Source organism: Brachycentrus maculatus, unplaced genomic scaffold (genome assembly GCF_059751285.1).
Source record: "Brachycentrus maculatus isolate JH-2025_06_01 unplaced genomic scaffold, ASM5975128v1 h1tg000105l, whole genome shotgun sequence".
Classification (NCBI taxonomy): domain Eukaryota; kingdom Metazoa; phylum Arthropoda; class Insecta; order Trichoptera; family Brachycentridae; genus Brachycentrus; species Brachycentrus maculatus.
In genome coordinates, this window is record NW_028280859.1 from 426,174 (window position 1) to 446,373 (window position 20,200).

Genomic DNA, 20,200 nt, shown 5'->3' on the forward strand with positions numbered 1-20,200 from the left:
TACCGTTATATTACTTATGTTTGATAAAGGAAAATTTAATTTCATTCTTATCACACTAAAAACTTGTTTGATCATGACAATAGTGTGCATCTAAATGGATAAAACCAAATGTTTACATTTTAAAACATTAAAAAATAAAACAAAAACTTAGTTTTAAACCAATTTTATTTTGGGTACTCTTCTCCAACCGGTTTCGAAGAAAACTTTGTCATCTTCAGAGATGGTCATGTAATAAATCTAAAACTGTGAAATAAACGGAACTGTCCGCCCTACTTATTTAACTATAAATATTTTACAGTTTCGGGTAACTACATATCCATCCCTGAAGATAACAAGGTTCCTGTCAAAACCGGTAATAAAACCAAAAATAAAAGTTATTAAAAACAATGTATTTGAAAAAACTATATTTTACACAACACAACTAAACTGCAAAACACAATTTAAAGTGCTTTTTACTTTTTCTGGGTTTTTATGTCATAATGTGCCTTAAAGCCTACATGCTTACACAATAATATGATTTACCCAGAAAATTATAACACTGACATTTTTTTATATTTAAAATGATGGATAAGCACTTTCACATCGAACTATCACAAGACTGTTCACATAATTTCCTTGTAACTTATTAACTATCAGGGCGATACAGCATCTCTCTCGTACGATGCAAAATCAGAATATATTGAAGATTTTTCAGAGGACGTGTATGGAACCTCAGATGGCCAGTACGACGAAATTATTACAAACTCGAGTTGAGAAGACTGGTGAGTGAAGACATCTGCCAATCAATAGCAAAATCACCTCCATTGTAAAAGACCCTTGTAATAATATCGTCACCCCTGCACAGCGGCAGGAGTCACATTTTAATCCCAAACGGAGACGTCCAATTAGAGAATTTAAAAATCCTCATTAAAATTTTCGCTTCGCGATTGTCTGAACGTCTGTCGATTTTAGTCTGGGATTTCTATTAACCGATCCCGTGTCTGACGTCACCTCGACGCACCTAGGAGTGACATTAGAAAGCAAATGGAGAATTCGGAAAGGAAAATTTCACATTATGTGCCTAATCATAATTTTACTCTATTTTAAATAATAACATCGTCGCTGGGAAAGAGCCCTAAGCGAGACATGAAATAGGCTTCCGGACTCGAACAGATTCACGCGATTCTTTCAAAATGGCTCCGATTTATTCTTCAAATTCCTCTATGAATTCTTTCAAGTTTAGCTCCAATTTGTGAGAATCTTGCAAATATCGGTGCGATTAGAACGATTCTTGTAGATAGAGCTCGGATTTGTGGATTATCATTGATATTATAGCGCTGTCATATACCTCATAGACCTCATACGTTCATGACATCTTTCTTCCTAATTTTGAAGTTAAATAAGCTGTTTTCATTAATTTTAAATATCAAAATCAAACATTGATTTGAGGCTACTAAGTTATGAAACAACTTAGTAGAATCAGTGTCTGGTATACTAATATCGCCAAATTCAATATTTTAATCAATATTTAAAATATAAAATATGGAATTCTACAAATTAAACGCCAAATCTATAAACTGTTTCGTTTTGTATTTTTTGAGATTATAACGAGTCTAAAATTGTTAATATCGTTTTGTTAATTGGACAGTCCGTTTGTGATAATATTCAGCACTTTTACAAAAAGGTTTTTATTCTGTAAATACTAAATTCATTATTCACAAAATGAATAGTTGTTCGATACCTCTATAATAAATATCAAATATATACATATATTTGTCATTTAAGCGAGGTATCCATTTTAGAGATTAAAATCAAACATTTTATTATGATAATAATAAATTAAAATTTCTCATAAATGGCGCATCTGTACAATTTTCTCCAATTTGACAGATCGATAGCTAAAGCATAAAATTCTAAAACATATACAATTATTTTTTAACATTCCTTTGAATTCTGGCATTGGTGAGGACGACCATCAAAATGGGTGCCAATTTATCACTCATCACTTTAGTAAAATACTTTTGGTGGGATTAAAATACTCTTATCCAGACACCCTGCGATATTTTTACCGCCATTAATTTTATGGGGGCAATATTTTCGCAGTTCGAATTCGGAATAAGCCCCCCTCCACTGTCAGCTCCGACCAATGAGGTGTGTCACTGAAAGCTTCATTCTTAACCCTTTGGAAACGAGAATAATCCGTAATAATTTTTTTGTCTCTAGAAATCTGTATATCTATATATATATATATATATATATATATATATATATATATATATATATATATATATAAATAAATATATAAATATATATATATATATATATATATATATATATATATATATATATATATATATATATATATATATATATATAAAAATATATAAATACATATATATAACGTTGAATTCAGTGCACTCTTCTATCGAATTGATTATAAAAAAGATATTTTCTATACTATTATATATGCATCAAGGCACGGGTTACCGAAAATTTCGGCAATAAATTGTAGCGTTGACACGAAAATTTGACTTTTTTAAATTTAAAATAAACATTTTAAATTTCGAAAAGATTAAAGATTTCATTGATATCTAAAGATAGATGAAGAAGTTAATTGAAATTACAATACGGTACACTGATGCGCCATAGACATAACCAAATTTTGTAAGAAAATAGTTGTAGAGTAGCATAAATTTCTAAAGAGTACTTAGATTTGTATACTCGTACTCGTAAAAGCTATTCGGCAAATCTCTTACAAACTTTTTTCAGATTATATGTTTTTAATACCTCAACATATATGAAGAAGAATAAAGATATCTGGGTATTTAAAGGGCTAACAACCTGACAATTGGCAGTTCAAGTAAAACATTCACCATTCTATTTATGATACACAGCTACATTACTGATTTTTTAAAGTTTTACAAATATTTAATTCAATTGAAGCATTCATGCTTTAATTGAAAACATTTTGCACATGCTACTTCTTCGGTTAAATATATGGATGAAATTTAAAAATATAAAAATAAACTTATCTAGTTGTAAAGTGATCACTGAAATTTAGTCCATGACCACTATGAAACCAATACCCAGACTTCCATATTCTTCTTCATCTTTTTTGAGATATTAATAAAAAGTCATTTAAAAGAATTTCGGCACACGTATTAATAACAGCCTTTTGACGAATTCACAGACTAAATGTTTCCCTTTACCATAGGGTTAAAGTGCCGGCAGATGGCACTCAAGCACTAGCCGAACACGGACGCCATTTTTCATTTCATTTGTAACAAAAAACCGCACAAATAAGATGTGTAATTTGCTATCTATCCAAGGAAAATGTGTAATATGATATTATTTTTAATTTAATATTGTAATGGGTGTCCAATATCCATTGGCATTATTCAAATGATTCATAGACATAGGTAACTTTTTGGTGGAATTTGAAATTTTTCTTTAAGTGTTAGTTTTAGCGTGACGATAATCTAGTAAATTCACCTAAGATTAAACGTCGTTATGTTACGTATCTTACCGTAAATTGTACGAGGGTCGAAGAAAGAAAGATGATCATAGTATTATGGAAACAATAATTATTTATTCATTTGTTGGATAATTTATATGGCGCCGTTTTCTTGAGATTTTTTTTTGAGGGTGCCTTAGGTAAAATAAACAGCAATTTTAACATTTAAAACACACTCAAAAATGTTGTACACATTTAATTAGATTTTTCATTTTAATTTTACTTGGTGTTATTTATCATTTTCGGTGTTTAAAAATAATGCGGAATTTATCAAAACACGTGTCTCATTTGTTCCCCGCGTCCGAACCAACTCAACAACACCTTTCATTGTTTTTTTTAATTTCAGCAATGAAATTAGCAATAATAATAATAAAATAGGTCATTTCTACCTTTATATTTATATATTTTTAATCCAATTTATAAAAACAAATTTAAAGGGGATGGATTCCATTAAAATACCACCAACGTATTCCGATTCAATCTTCCGACTTAATCAAAGCCAGACAACGTTTAGGGAAGTTTTTTATTATTATTTATACACCCTGTTCCGGGCGTGACTATACTGCAGGCTCAGTATGCACGTGACGTCATTACCCGCTCTCGAGATAACAAGAGACATAACACTCCCTTAACTTGGGTATGGTTGATAAATTGATTTAACGTACTCGTGCAAAAAGTACGGCTCAATTTAAAAAATAATTAGAAAATTATTTTTAATTAAAGTTTTACTTGGTAAATGCCACTATTTCTTAAAATCTATTGTGACACGTGTTTCGATGCATGCCGCATCATTTTCTAACACCGTATGTGAAGCTTGATAGAAATTATAGTGTTGTGTCCTTGGGACTTTAACGTCCCTGGGACAAAATTCTAATTTTTTTACTTATTTTCTGCTTTTCATATAGTCGCACGTACGGTGTTTGAAAAATGTACTATGAAAGACGTGTCATAGTAGATTTTAAGACTTTAAGTGATATTTATCGCATAAAACTTACTGGATATTACTAGATATTAACTACCACAAAGTGACATAATTTTCAGCCGAATCAATTATTGAAAAAAATCATTAAATAATTCATTTATTTCGCAGATAGGCGAGATATTTCTGATCGTGAGGTCTTAACCCTCTAATGGACCGTAATGTCTAATTAGACGAGCAGAAATACTCTCTAATGTTACCTTTATAATGGGTATCTTAAGTATTTTAAATATTGAAACGCTTAATTACATTTAATAAGTAATAAAATTATAAGCAGATTAGAATACAGAATATTTTTTTTTATTCTGATTCTAATCTGCTTTTAGAATACAGAATAAAAAAAAAATCTCAATAACCCTATCTTTGACCTTTACCACACCCACTGGTGTATACGGCAGTGCTTCAAATGACGTAGTGTAAATGTATTCTTTAATTATCTGATGACTAAACGATCGCTCAAAATGATCCAGAGCTGAATTTAGTAATTGACATGACGAGGTATGTGAAGAAACTCAGGGTTAATTTATGGGAATATAACTAATTTATGGGAAACGTAGAAAATGAAGTAAATAACAGTCATAATTAATACAGATTGCAACTTCTTCCATTGTTGAAAAAATCATAAAAGACAACTTTTGTCAAAAAATATATACATCATTATGCTCCATTGAGCTAACTAAAAACATAAAAAAATTAATATCACCGGTCACATATTTGTTCGACTTATGTTAGACAAGGAACTTATTAATAATTTACCAAACAAATGTTTGAATATGCCTTCCTCATGGAAATTTCCAGTGTGGGCACAATATAGTTTATTTTATTTTATTAGCGTTTGATTAAAATTCATTAATCAATAAAAGTAAATTAATTGAAAAAAAATCATTAATTATTTTAATCAGCTCATTGCTTATGTATGCACATATCCATAAATAAGATTTTTTTAATTCTCCTCTTCTTAAAATTTAAAACTTACATATATTTTGGGGTTACTTTGAAAGAACTTTTTGGAATGGATAATGTTTTCATTTAAGGGTGAAATTTGTAAGTTGCCCCCATCTCTGTCGGTATAATTGAAAACATTACGTGCGCTTTCCGGTATTTTGTAAAACTTTGTTGCTAAGAAAGTTTTCTAAGCACACCAAAATTTAAGTATAAATCAATATTGTATTTAGAGTCGCGTATATGTAATTATTAATATGGATCGAGACATGATAGAATTTAATTATTTATGTTGACAGCCTCTTATTATAATGAATATTTTTAAACACCTCTCCTCTTACCAAATCAATTAGAACCTTAAATCTGGTAGTGTCAAAGTCTACGTAATCGCAGGGCACGTATGATTGTGATATGGATGTGAAGGAAGCTAGGTGTGTATATCAAGACAAAAGAGTGTGGCATTCCATCCTCTCTGACATCCCCAGCATTGAAACGACGTGATGGCAGTAGTACTAGCAGTAGGAGTAAATTATTTATATTTTTTTAACAATTTAACTTTTTCCACTAAATAAATAGTAATAATCATAATTTGACTTTTCATTTGGAGAGCTCCATAATTTATTTTTTAAATATTAAAATCGAACACCAATTTTAAGGCTCAGGTAAGTTGTATATTTTATTTTTATGAACAAAAATCCATTACAGTAGTTTGATTATGCCCTTTAAAAAAATATATTATTTTAACTTAAACCGTAAAAATCATTTGATGATTTTTTTAAATATGAATGTTTTATTTCGTTTTTGTTGTATGCTTTAGAGTGAAGTTCTTTATACACACAAAACAATTGAAGGGTGAGCCTCTCTGATCTCGTCTGAGAGCGATTAATCAAGCTGGTTATGTTAGCGCGGTGAGTATTTGTACTAATTACATAATACGGATAAGTGAAACTGTCTGTCTCTTTGTTCGAGGAATAATTACCAGAACCCCCCGAATCCGAAATCTCTCGAAACCCATTTGCATCCCTTGATAAATGGGCGATAAATATCATTTTTCAACGCGCCGCGAGTTTTATTTCTGATCTCGCTTTCTGCTAAAAATTCATCCGTTTTTGCTCGTGTATAACCATTAATCTCCGACGTTTTTCCAAACGATTTGATCTGTCAAATAAAATTGAATTAGATTTATCATTGTTAAGTTGGTAGTTTATAACAAGATGGGACCCAGAATGGACTTTTTATCTCACGTGATTTTCAGAACGCCACTTAATAGGTTCTACCTTTTTATGTATATGTACTTGTATAATACGTTAATAAGGTATGTTTTTAAATTGAAGTTCTTGAACAGAATGAATAAATATTGGTGGACTTATTGTCTAAAAACAACATCTTCCAATCAACCGAATACAGTAATTCGACTCAAATTGTGAATCTTATGCAGTCGTTTGAAATTAAAAGACAAACGGTGTCGGTTTATTAGTATAAATTAAAAATATGCATAAAGTACAATAAATAGTGTGAATGAGAAGATAATTTTATCATTACCTGTAAACAAAACTACAAATTGATGATAACTGGGAAGTTAAGGAAGAAGAATGGTATAGAATTGAGGGATGAGATGTAGAAGAAACATATAATCTTAAATGATATATAATCTTAAAAATTTTAATATGTTGAATAACGTATACAATAAAATAAAATATATGTAATTTTATCCACACCGGGTTGACTATTTACGACGAAACCCGTTTGCTGGTCAAATAAAATTCATGTGGAAAAATCTACATTGCTCTTATTTTATTCTATAAAATGCAGTTCCACCATCATATGTCAGTACAAAACTTAAATCTTATTGAATAACGCAATGAAACGCCGGTTCAAATGCATTTTATTTTAATTTTGAAATCGGTTTACGATATTTCATTTCATCAAAATATTTTTGAATAATTAACTCGGAATATTAGGCAATCGTTTGTATTGCGACCGTCCGACGTACATATGTACTCGTATGTTTGTAACACCTTTTACTGATGTGAGCAAAAGAGGAAATACCTTAAAATATCACCGTGATTACACTTCTCAATGTGGCAATATCTCTAACTAAGGGAGTAATTTGGAGAAATTCCCCACATTTTTCGAGAAATTTGTGGTTCGTCGAGGGAAAATGAAGATATGTCCGTGGGGATTCTACCGGAAAAATATCCCCAGTCAACTTGATCGAAGTTTGGTTTCCGTTGTAAACATACCACCCCTAGAATCCATTTGCGCTATCTATGACATCTGAGGTAAACTTAAACCCTCATCATGATTTCAACTCTGTTATCAATTGTGTCAGTTTTTTAAATGAGATAATACTTTCATCATACAGTATGAAAAATATTCAAAAATATTTTTTTAGGTAATAACATTCGTCAAATGTTTTAAATATATTGCATGCTACATCAAACAAGTATAAAAATATTGATTTCAAAAGGAAAAAACAAAAAATGTATGACACTTTCCTTATCATTCATCGTTCATTTTGTGTAAAACCACTTTGAAAATCACTACTTCATGACTATCGGTTTTTAAATAATCATTTCATCATCAGTTCAAATTAAGACTAAAGGTACGTTGTTATGGTCTGCTATTAATTTAAAACTAATAAACACAAAGTGAACAAATGGATGATAATATTACAATTCCACAAAGTTTACAATGCTTTTAAAAAACAAAAAAATATGTGTTTATAAATAATATATATATATATATATATATATATATATATATATATATATATATATATATATATATATATATATATATATATAATATATATATATATATATATATATATATATATATATATATATATATATATATATATATATATATATATATATATATATATATATATATATATATATATATATATATATATATATATATATATAGTCAAAATACAGTTGAAATGTTTAATACCCGAAACTTCTAATATTAAAAATATTTAACCTAGAAAGAAAAAAGTCCTTAAGTTGGTAACAAAAAATATGCATATGTTCATCAAAAATTTAAAACACGCGAGTAAGATAATCATTTACTATAGAATGAGCTGTTACAAATTTGTTAGATAATTATTCACAAAACAATTATTTTAGATTAAAAAAAAATATTTTATAATATTCTGTGCTAACATTTACCTTGAAACATAAATAACACTCCATCAAAAATAAAATTGTTCCTTAAATCACGTTGTTATCTGATCTTAATGTAAAAAGTAAAAAGAACGTCACTTGCATTGATGTATTCGAGATACACGATTATCAGTAAACAAAAAGAAAGTATTCGGATAAATATCCTTGTGTATCTTGATATCTGTGCATTGCTTTGTAAATAGCATATTTCATCCGATACTCGAGCTCTTGGCAAAGAAGTATCTTTTTTATTTCTTCTCCATATCATCCCTCCTCTCAGCATCCACCCCCTCCCCGATCCTCTCGGAGAACATCCATTATCTTCCCACCCAAACTCCCTACATAAAGTTGAGTTACTTATTAACTACCGGGTCGGTATTTAGCCCTCCGCCAGATCACTTAACACTGTTTTTCTCTACTAGTTGTATGAGTATAAGCCCTCGCGAACTTTGGAATTCGATAAAGGCTATTTCACCCAAATTAGTGGAAGTTTGCAGGAAAATTAGCTAGGTGCAAATTCTTGTAATATTCCCTAATTTACATAACTTTTAGAATAGTATCATCGCAACTTTTTCTTTATTTCGAGATTCTGTTTCGTTAGCACTCATCTAGATTAATGCTATGAGTATTTTTAGTATATATTTAAAATCGTTGCCAAAAAATGTCGACGACGTAATACAAAAAATGTTCATATCAAAAGCTAATTGTATCACTGTTTTTGATTGGTATAGTATGTAAGCATGTGATGTGAATGGTTCACAATATACTATCATAGTATGATACATGAGAATATTCACTAGAGTAACGGCAGCGCAAAGTATATATATATATATATATATATATATATATATATATATATATATATATATATATATATATATATATATATATATATATATATATATATATATATTTATATATATATACATATATATATATATATATATATATATATATATATATATATATATATATATATATATATATATATATATATATATATATATATATATATATATATATACATTTATATATATATATATATATATATATATATATATATATATATATATATATATATATATATATATATACATATATATTTATATATATATATATATATATATTTATATATATATATATATATATATATATATATATATATATATATATATACATATATATATATATATATATATATATATATATATATATATATATATATAATAGTGCAAAATAAAAACGGAACCCAATTAAATTTATGTATATTTAAATAACTCATATTAGTTTGAATTTATGTACGTATATTAAAATTGGTAATGATTCATGAATTCAGTTTACAACAAAGTCAACATCGTAATAGATACTGAAGCGTTAAGTTTATTCATAGAGTTAATAACTCGATTAAACTCCAATTGAAAACGCGGCTAAGGATCGAGGACACCATTATCTGGGGTCAACACTAACTGGTAATATTACATTATAAACCAGCCAACTCCTAAGCGTAATAGCACTTCTTACACACACCAAATTGGGAAAATAAAGGGTAATTGGTTGACTTTGCGCTGCCATTACTCTGGTGAATATTCTCATGTACCATACTATGAAAGTATATTGTGAACCATTCACATCACATGCTTACAAACTATATATAAACAACCATATCCGCTCCCTAGGTGGAGCATATGGAGGCAACAAACTGTCTCTAGGCTTTTCTGTCGGCTGCCAGCTCCCTTGCTTCCTCTCAAGTCAGATCCGCGTCCCGAAGTTCTGACGAGAACTGCCGACGAATTGTCAGTAGTGGTCGTCCTGGGCGGGGCGAACCTGATGCCTTGTAGCTTACAAACTATACCAATCAAAAACAGTGATACAATTCAAAGCGCGAATCTTACGTGGTCATTTGAAATTAGAGGGTAAATAGTACCGTTTCATTGGTATACACAAAAAAAATATTATTGGGTAATAAATCCAAAATTAAACACGGTTAATGGATTGAAATCTACTTTATTTACATACATATATGATATGTGATGCGTTTCGTTTTATCAAACATTATCAAACACTCTAGTGTTGCGCGTGGCAACGAGGATAGCCTGGAACGAGTTGTGATCGGCAGCCTGGAGAGAAAGAGAGGGAGAGGAAGATCCCCATACGATAGACCGATAAACTTAAGGCAGCTGCAGGCAGCTGGAGAAGAGTCATTGCTTCTGCAAGGGTTCCAACCCTCAATGAGGAATAAGACGGAGAAGAAATTTTTTTTTAAATATATATATATATATATATATATATATATATATATATATATATATATATATATATATATATATATATATATATATATATAATATATATATATATATATATATATATATATATATATATATATATATATATATATATATATATATAGACATATATTAATATATTTGATTTGTTAGCTAAACCGCGACGGTTTAAAATCTACGACGCATTTAAGTTACATAAATTTATCTTAAGATCATAATAGCATAAATCCAGTTGGAAAATAATTGGTGTAGAGACATGCCCAATTACTTGGGTGGTGGCACATTTTCCTGTAAATTACAGTCGCCCGACTATACCAAAGCAGAGACACAATATCTGACTGTAAATTAACTTCATGAAGGTTCTAAACCGTTATATCATGGAGACTACTCGTAACGAGGACCAGCCATAACGAGTTTTTCTTTTTTGAGGATTGTAATATTTTTATACACAGGTTTCCAATATGAATAAAGTCATCAAACTATAATACTTGAAACAAGCACGTATTGATCTTCTTATCTATAATATTTTTAATGCATTTTTGTCCATATCTGCATTTTTTCAACTTCTTTATAGTTTATGATATACTAGTATGCATTCATACATGTACACATAAATTTTATTTTATTGTTAAAACATATTACAGATATATGGAAGTCATACATATGAGTATAATATTTCCGATAAGTAATTTTCATATCTCATTTTGGGACATGAGATTAAGGTTAACAAGACTGAAACACTAATAATATTTTTTTAAATATTAAATTTTAATAAAAATAAACTAAGGTGAATAAATAATTAAATGATTAAAAACATGATGATATAATAAAGAATTTCTGTTTTTTAATTGTATGAAATCATAAATCACAAAATTAATTTATGAGTCGGAATATCTTTTCTTTGTCAAGATCTGTATCATATGTACGTTAAAACCAGTTTAATAACATATATTACAAGATAATTAACATTTATAACAAAAACACACTGTTTTTTTATTCAAGACTCTTAATTGTATTTCTATCAAATGCAGGAAAAAGTTTATATTTTTGTATGGTTTTCATCCATAAATTGACCTGCTCCTTAAAATCTAAGCAGGTCCTAATTTCTTGTGTCTAAGTTATGCAATATTAATTTGTTCGTTGTACCTATTATATGTGTATATGTACGTTTGTACGTGCGGTATGATTTACACACGAATGTAAGTATAATACAGTATTGTCAGGATATGGCGTGTCCGACAATATTTGTGCAAGCATCAACAATACATTGTAGCTACACAAATATACAGGGTGTAATAAATTACTCTCCTTTTCATTCATCGTTCATTTTATGTAATACGACTTTAGAACTCATACCATCAACTGTAGACTTTAAATGGTTATTCCGAAACCGATAGTCGTGAAGTTGAATAAGAGAAACTATTTAGTTATATTTAATAGTTTTGTTCATATCTTTAATTTCTACTTCTTTTTCTTCTTCTTCTACTTCTGCTTGGTGTAGGGCCTGGTGGCCTGTTTTTATGATAGATTAACCTTCTGCGATGTTGATTCCCAACTATCAATTCATCTCTTTAGTAGTCTGTCCGGAAGTCGTCTACCTTGGGTTCGACCGTGCAGTGCAATATGGGGTAGTCGGAATGGTTCCATTCTCTTTAGTTTAAACATAAATAAAATAAAAGAATTTTATAAATGAATTATTTAAATTATTTTTTACAAGTCGATCAACCAGATAAGGTATTTGTATTGATTTGTATTATTTTATTTCATGGATTGAAATAATGAAATATGGATTTTGCATTTTTTTTATTTTGTAAAAACCATGATTTCTTAAAATCTCGTTTAATTTGTTTTGCAATCATTGTTTTATTTTTGTTAATTCATTGTAATTCTATTTATATATTGTAAGAATATATGTAAGAATCACGCCAACTTTAATTCAGATTTTTTGTCGTATTTATAAAGCGCACCCCGTGTAAAGCTTTATACGATTATATTTCACTAACAAGTAGTAATCCACATTATCCACTACGAACATCAAGATAAGGCAGCTTGTTTTCTATTAATTTCCTGGAAATATAGTTAGTGCCCTCCGCACGTTTATAGTAAACGTTTTAAATCGCCAGTTTCAACGATTATTGCCTGCGTTATAATCTACAATGTGAAATATGCAGTATCCATCAATATGATTACTTTAAAAATGGCGTCAACTTATAATTAATATTAATATTAATATTTTTATTATCATGGTATTATATAATTAACTCCTATCCGCTCCTAGATGGTTATATGATCATTAATAATCAATCGTACTGATCACCTTACCATAGTATAATTAAGGCAAGGTGATCAGTCCGACGCTACAGAATCGTGGATCTAGGATAAGATTATATTTTATTGGATATATATATATGAATAAAATAAATGCACATGCAAATATTCGTTTGTTCAAATCTTAAATCTCCTGAAGTTATTCTCAGATTACTTTTAAATTTCGTGTAGAACAATGTGATGGGTGTTTTTACCTTCGACAAGTAAAAACATATTTTGAAACAAAAGATTGCATTATCAAGGAGATGATTACATTTTATTATATACATATGAACTATATACTAGATGAAACAGTCTCCCTCCGTTGTGTAGTAGTTACAACATTCGTCTGGGGTTCAATTCCTATGGGGCTTTAAATATATGTAGGTAAGTTTTCACTGTAGTATTTATTTGAAAACTCTGGACTGTACCTGAAGGGCAAATGTTATCAGTTTGCCTTCATGTAATTAACTAAAAAGATAAAACTGCTGGAACACGATGTAGTGCCCTATGCACCATTGAGTACATTGAGTACTTATACATATTGAGTACTTATAAAAGTAAGAATGAAGTTAACACCACGTTAATCAGATCCGGTACTCTTGGCACTATTGAAAGCAGGTTGGAGGCAGAATAAAAATAGTATATTTTTTAGAAATAAAACATCTTGGCAGAAGAAAGTGGAATTGGGCACTTTGAATTTGTTTCAACTTATTTATGTTACTCGTTTAAAAATTTTACAAATTATTCTCTTTTTGTTTATCCTTTCTCACGTTTTCCTGTATTGCATTCTACATAAATTATAATGATCACAACACAAAATGACAAAATTAATATCGCACATGAAAATTGATACTAACGTTATTATAGCTGTTGATAGCATCAAAAGTTGTTAATTATTATTTACATGAAATGAGAATTTGTTGCATGGTTTTTTTATATTAATTTATTTGAAGTTTGCAGTGTTTTATTATTATTCAAATGGCTATCGCGGAGTTGAATGAAAAAAATATAAAATGCAAAGTCACTGATGATTTCAATACTTGTTTACTCGCATTATACCTAACAATGAGCAAAAGAGCCCTTATAATTAATAAAAGTAAAGGGCCCTTGCAGAATCTGAAATAGTTTAGAGACGGAAGGCAGGCGCCGTGGCGTAGTGACACTCGACAGCGAAACTAATGTCACGGGTTCGATTCCCGCCAATTGCAAATTAATTCAATAAATATATTTATTTTCAATTGGTCTTAGTGTCCCTGATGTACTTTCTACATTTACCTTCGCTATCCGTACTATTCGGGTTCGATTCCCAGGGGGGGAGGTGAAAATATATATTAGTGATTTAACACTGTAATATTTATTTAATATTACCCTGGACTGGTTCCTGAAGCGCAAGAGTGATCACCTTGCCTTCATGTAAGTAATGATCAAGAAAACACGGCGTCAATTTGATGCAGTGCTCTATGCACCATTAGGTTATAAATAATCCGTACTATCTCAGATAAGCATGACGCTTGGCAGGTTATTCCTTAAAATATAAAAAAAATTAAATGTTAAAATTCCCAAAAACGTCAGTTACCCCGTTTTCGTTTCGTATTACCTAAGACGCTGTATAGACGAGTATCTTCACGCAATTGCAAAAGTTTTTATGTGTAATTAGATGCCTGAATAATTTCTGTGAGATACGTCATAATTTAATGTTTATACCAGGCAGTAAGGGGATGGGAGGAGATATAGTGGAGCGATACTTCCGAGCTCCTATTAAGGGATTTAAACTTCTTTATAATGAAGTTTGCAGTTTTATGGGAATATAGCGAGAACAAGTCTTGTCTGCTTTACGTAACTTTGTATAATTTATTTTATTGTATTACATAAAATATACTTACTATATACGTGACATAAAAAAATATGGGTACATTTTAAATGATGTTGATTTGAATCATCAAAAATTTTACATATCGATACACACAATTTGGTTCTACACATATCCGGCATAAATTCTTCTTTACCAACAATTTTCATGAATAGTTATAAAGTTCTAGCGACAACGATAAAAATAATAATAAACACTATTAAATTGTCATTTATGAATCAATATTTGTTAACTAAGATTTTGACACACCTAATAATGTTGTAAAATCCTATTGAATTCAATTCTTTCTGATACCTGTTCTAGGATTAGAGTAAATTATCAATAGTTAATTTAATGAAAATTGTAAAATATTTATATTTCTTAATTTTTCCTTTTGTGTGTAATTGTGGTTAAAAATAATGAAAATGTATGCAAAAAGAACTCCACGTTTTTTTTTAATGTTTAAAATTGTTCATTTAATATTAAAAAAAAGATGCGAAAGTTGACGCCTTGACAAGAAATTAGTTTTTATTAATTTTATTAAAAAAAATCATTAATACTAGTATTTTTGTAAAATTATAGTTACCTTCACTAAAACTTCACCAACTGACAAAATCATTAAAAGGAATTTTCAATTTTAATTTACGTTTTACTTAGTAAACACCACTTACTTAAATCTATGGTGACACTGGTTTCGATGCATTCCATATCATTTTAAAACACCGTATGTGTTCTTTAATAACAATAACAGTACCGTGAGCTAAGTATAAAATTAATAATTTTAGAGTTGTGTCCTCGGGACGTTGAAAGTTTAAAAAGGGGTAGCTGCTGTTTCTTATAAACATTTAAACACACAACTCTATATTTGGTCATTAACTTACTAAACATTTTCCCTTTTTAACCGTTTATTTTTTCTTATACATATGACCTCTGCTCTCCTCTTAATGGTGCATGGACCCCATACATTGATTAAAATATCCACTACCTTATAGGCAAGTGTCTGGGCGCTTGTACTAAGTGAACATACAGGTCCGGCATTGGATTTTATATCTCTAGCTAATGATCCTTAACTGTGAGAACTTCAAGTCTCTTTGTGTAACGTTCCCTCATCTGGTAACTTGGATTAATAGGGTCATATCATATTCAAGAACTAGATACTTCAACCACTCGTGTCGGAGTTGCTACAACGTTTATACAAGACGAACAAACATAGGTACTAGAAATTCCTGTTATTAAGTATGCTGCATACATGAGGATATTGGTAACAAACGAAGCAATGTACAAGAGCTAAATTTTTCAGCCAATTTGCTTGAACATCAAATGACCAATCTCAAGTAATACTGATGTTAAAATATTTCATATAAATTGCACTTGCCATATATGATAACGGAAAAGTGGTGCTTATTGCTTACCGGAATCCATAACAATTTTAGTATTATTTATTACATCAGACACGGGACTGTTCCCTATAGATGAGATGTACTTCACAAATGTGTTGAAAACCTTACCCACATGTGGAAAGTACTAAGACCATTGCAAGATAGATTTTAATAATGATAAAATAAGTAAACAAAGCACTTATTTTTTTACTACTTGAGTTAATTTAAGACAACTAGTTTGGGCAGCTGAGCTTCCTTCTTCAGGTCTAAATGTAAACATTTAGACCTGAAGTTGGAAGCTTTGCTTCCGATACTTGTTGACTTAAATCAACTCAAGCGGTAAAAAAACAATTTTTTTCTTTAATAATATCAACATGTCTTACCACAAAGTAAATGCCGAAACAATCAATAAAATTAGAATGATAATAAGTTAAAATGTAAATTGTAAAATAATACATTTATCCTTCATTTTAAGGTCATAAATTTGCGTAGTTCACAGCAATGTATAATACTTATTTAACATAATAATATTGCATTATACTAGTGGCCCTTGCTAGATCTCTTCCGTAACGACATTCTTCCCTCGCGTTGTTCCCAAATGACGTCTTTTCACGGCCGATCTGCTATCAACTTTACGCACAATATCCTTAAACACCTCATTTCCACACCAGTTTTCATCTCACATGCTTGACTCTATAAACATAGATTTATTTACACGCAGAACATGACCAGCTTGCAAAGTTTACATAAAGTAAAAAAGACGTATTTTTCTTAAGACGGATTGATGTAACAGTATATTTTTATTAAACTTCCTAAAACCAAAAAATAGACAAGTGAAACTGGTAAAAATTTTAACGTTATCAAAAATAAAACGTTTACAAAGGGCAGATAGTGCTTGTACATAAAAGTGAAAACAGAATAAATATATAAACTTTATTTTATTTATTTACAATTTTATGTAAATTATTATTATTCTTTGTACGAATGAATAAATAATTACAGCTCTACGATTAAAAAACGAAAACAGATGTGTTTTTTAATCAAATACGTGTAAACACACACACCCAGTTACATAACACATCGACGTACAAATATAATACATTAATTATTTCAGATGTATCGAGGAATCCTAATGATCAAGTCTAGAGTATTGGTTTTATACATAATACGAAAAAAATGCGACATCTCTTGATGTTGAAAAGGAATATGAATGGTTGTCAAGCGTCTCTCTTCATCGTCGAGACCTCATCCAACTGATCCCTTCCTAAAGGAAGTTTCCTAACGAGAGAGTGTTTATAGGAAGTGCTACGTAATAGCGGAATCCATTACCAAAATATTGAATGCCCATCCCCCCAAACAATGTACACAAGACTGGTAAGCTGTCTCATTCACATATCCAACCCTTGAGGGAATTCTCTTTAGGGAGGAAATCGTTTAGCACGAAATGCACGACACCGTCACCAAGAAAACTGTATAAGAAACTGGAATATTATACATAGTTATGTTATACCTACTTGCGTATGAAATTTTTAAGTTTCGTTCTACGTCGAATAAAAAGGATGAAAAAAATATGATAAATTCATAAGAGATGACATTAGATAATTTACTCTTCTTACAAATCATCATCAAAATATATTTTTTTAAGTAGGGAGAATCTGTAATGTCAAAGATGTTATACGCTGAGGAAGAGCAAGAAGATTATTTTGGGTAGATCATGTAGAGAGAGCGATTTCGGATCGAGTGGTGAGGATAAATGCAGACAGTGTATAACAGGTAGCAGACCTCCAGGAAGACCACCCAAACGTTGGAAGGATAGCTGGACATTCACCTATCAGGGGCAAGCTTCAAAAACAACAGGACACAATTCAAACTGAAGCAGAAGAAGAAGAAGAAGATCTAAATATTTGTTCATGTAATAAATATGCACGCTGAAACAAATGTATCGTTTTTAAAAAAATAAAAATAATTAAACAGGTTTATACTTTGTCTCGAAATACACCGACGGATTTTGATTTGTGATTTTTGTATTGAAACTGAAGAATAAACCAAACGCAAATCTTTCAATTTATGGGTATTTATCCCATATTAAATCCCTTTCTGAAGTCGATTTTACTACGCCTTAATATTTGGTCAAACGTGCAATCGGCGTTTAGCCAAAAATAGTGGAATAATCTAGCAGCTACATATGGGTTCCCTTTTAGAATTGTTTAATATATGTATAATAACTATTTATTTTTTATATGAAAACTGTGAACAAGTTGTGAATTTCGGAATTTCAGTATTTTTTCAACATATCGTTAGAATTATAATAATAAATGTCTTATTTATTGTTTCGGCATTAACTTTGTGGTAAGACATGTTACAATAATTAAAGAAAACACTTCGTTTTTTACCACTTGAGTTTAATTATAGACTACATGTTTCAGAAGCTAAACTTCCATCATTCAGGTCTGTATAATAACTAAAATATAAAATATAAAATTGTTCTATAAATAAGGATAGGGGGAAAGTAAGGGGAAAACCTTGACTAACCCCTTCCCCTTACTTTCCCCCTATCCTTATTTATAGAACAATTTTATATTTTATATTTTAGTTATTATACTGACCTGAATGATGGAAGTTTAGCTTCTGAAACATGTAGTCTATAATTAAACTCAAGTGGTAAAAAACGAAGTGTTTTCTTTAATTATTATAATAAATGTCATTCATATTGGTAACATTATACACATATCTAGAAAATCACGTTTTATTGATTGATTAAAAACATATACTTTAAATGAGTAAGATACTTACTTAAATAACAAAACAGAAATCGATTATACACAAACAAATCGATGCATATTTGATAAATCTCATACGATCTCATCCCCAAAAATTTTTTCACGGTCAACTGTATTTTTTTTATTGGTAATTGTCAAAGTAATAATTACACTTACGAAAGATTAATAAAGCTACATAAAAACGGCTAGATACCAAGCCATCAGTGTCGCAGTATTTAATTAATGGTATTAAGTAGGTGACAACAATAAATTTAATGAACTGTTACATATATGTTCACAGCACATAATATTATTCTGAAACGTTAATAAATATTTCATAACACTTTAGCACACTTCCTACACATATGTCTCTTTGACAACCCTTTTCGTAAATGGATATTTTGGAGTTATTTTTAAACTTTGTTTGAAGTCTTTTCTTATCCCTTGTCTTATCTTATTAGGGAAGGTATGGTTTTAGAACAGGATTTTTTACCTAACATTACTTTTAACGAGTCACTACTTTAAATCAGCTTAAAACTTGTGTTTCGAAATGTAGTTCGGTTTTAAAATAATATTTTCTCTTTATTTAGTCGTTGTTTGAGTTTGGTTTTAAAATGAAATATTAAGTAAATTCCCCAGGAGTTAAATGACAAATATTTCTTATCTCTCTTGACAGATACCCTTATGTTTTTTTTTAAATATAAAGTAATATAAGTCATCTTTTTAATAATAAAATTATTCCACATTTTTATTCCACCAGCATACGTAATTTGTTAAAGTGTTAAATATATCTTATAAACCGTGTAAAATAAACCGTGTTTGGCATATTTCGTTTATATATGACACCTCCGAGGCGCAGACGTATTTTCTTAAGAATCTAGACCACGTGAGTGGGAAAAGTGACGTAGAAATGTGGGTTCCTTCACGTCGTACGACGTTACATACGTGATATGAAATATTGTAATAACAACTACTCTCTTCATACCAATTCAAATACATTTTCTTGTAAATCGAGCAGAAAATTCTCAAAAGAC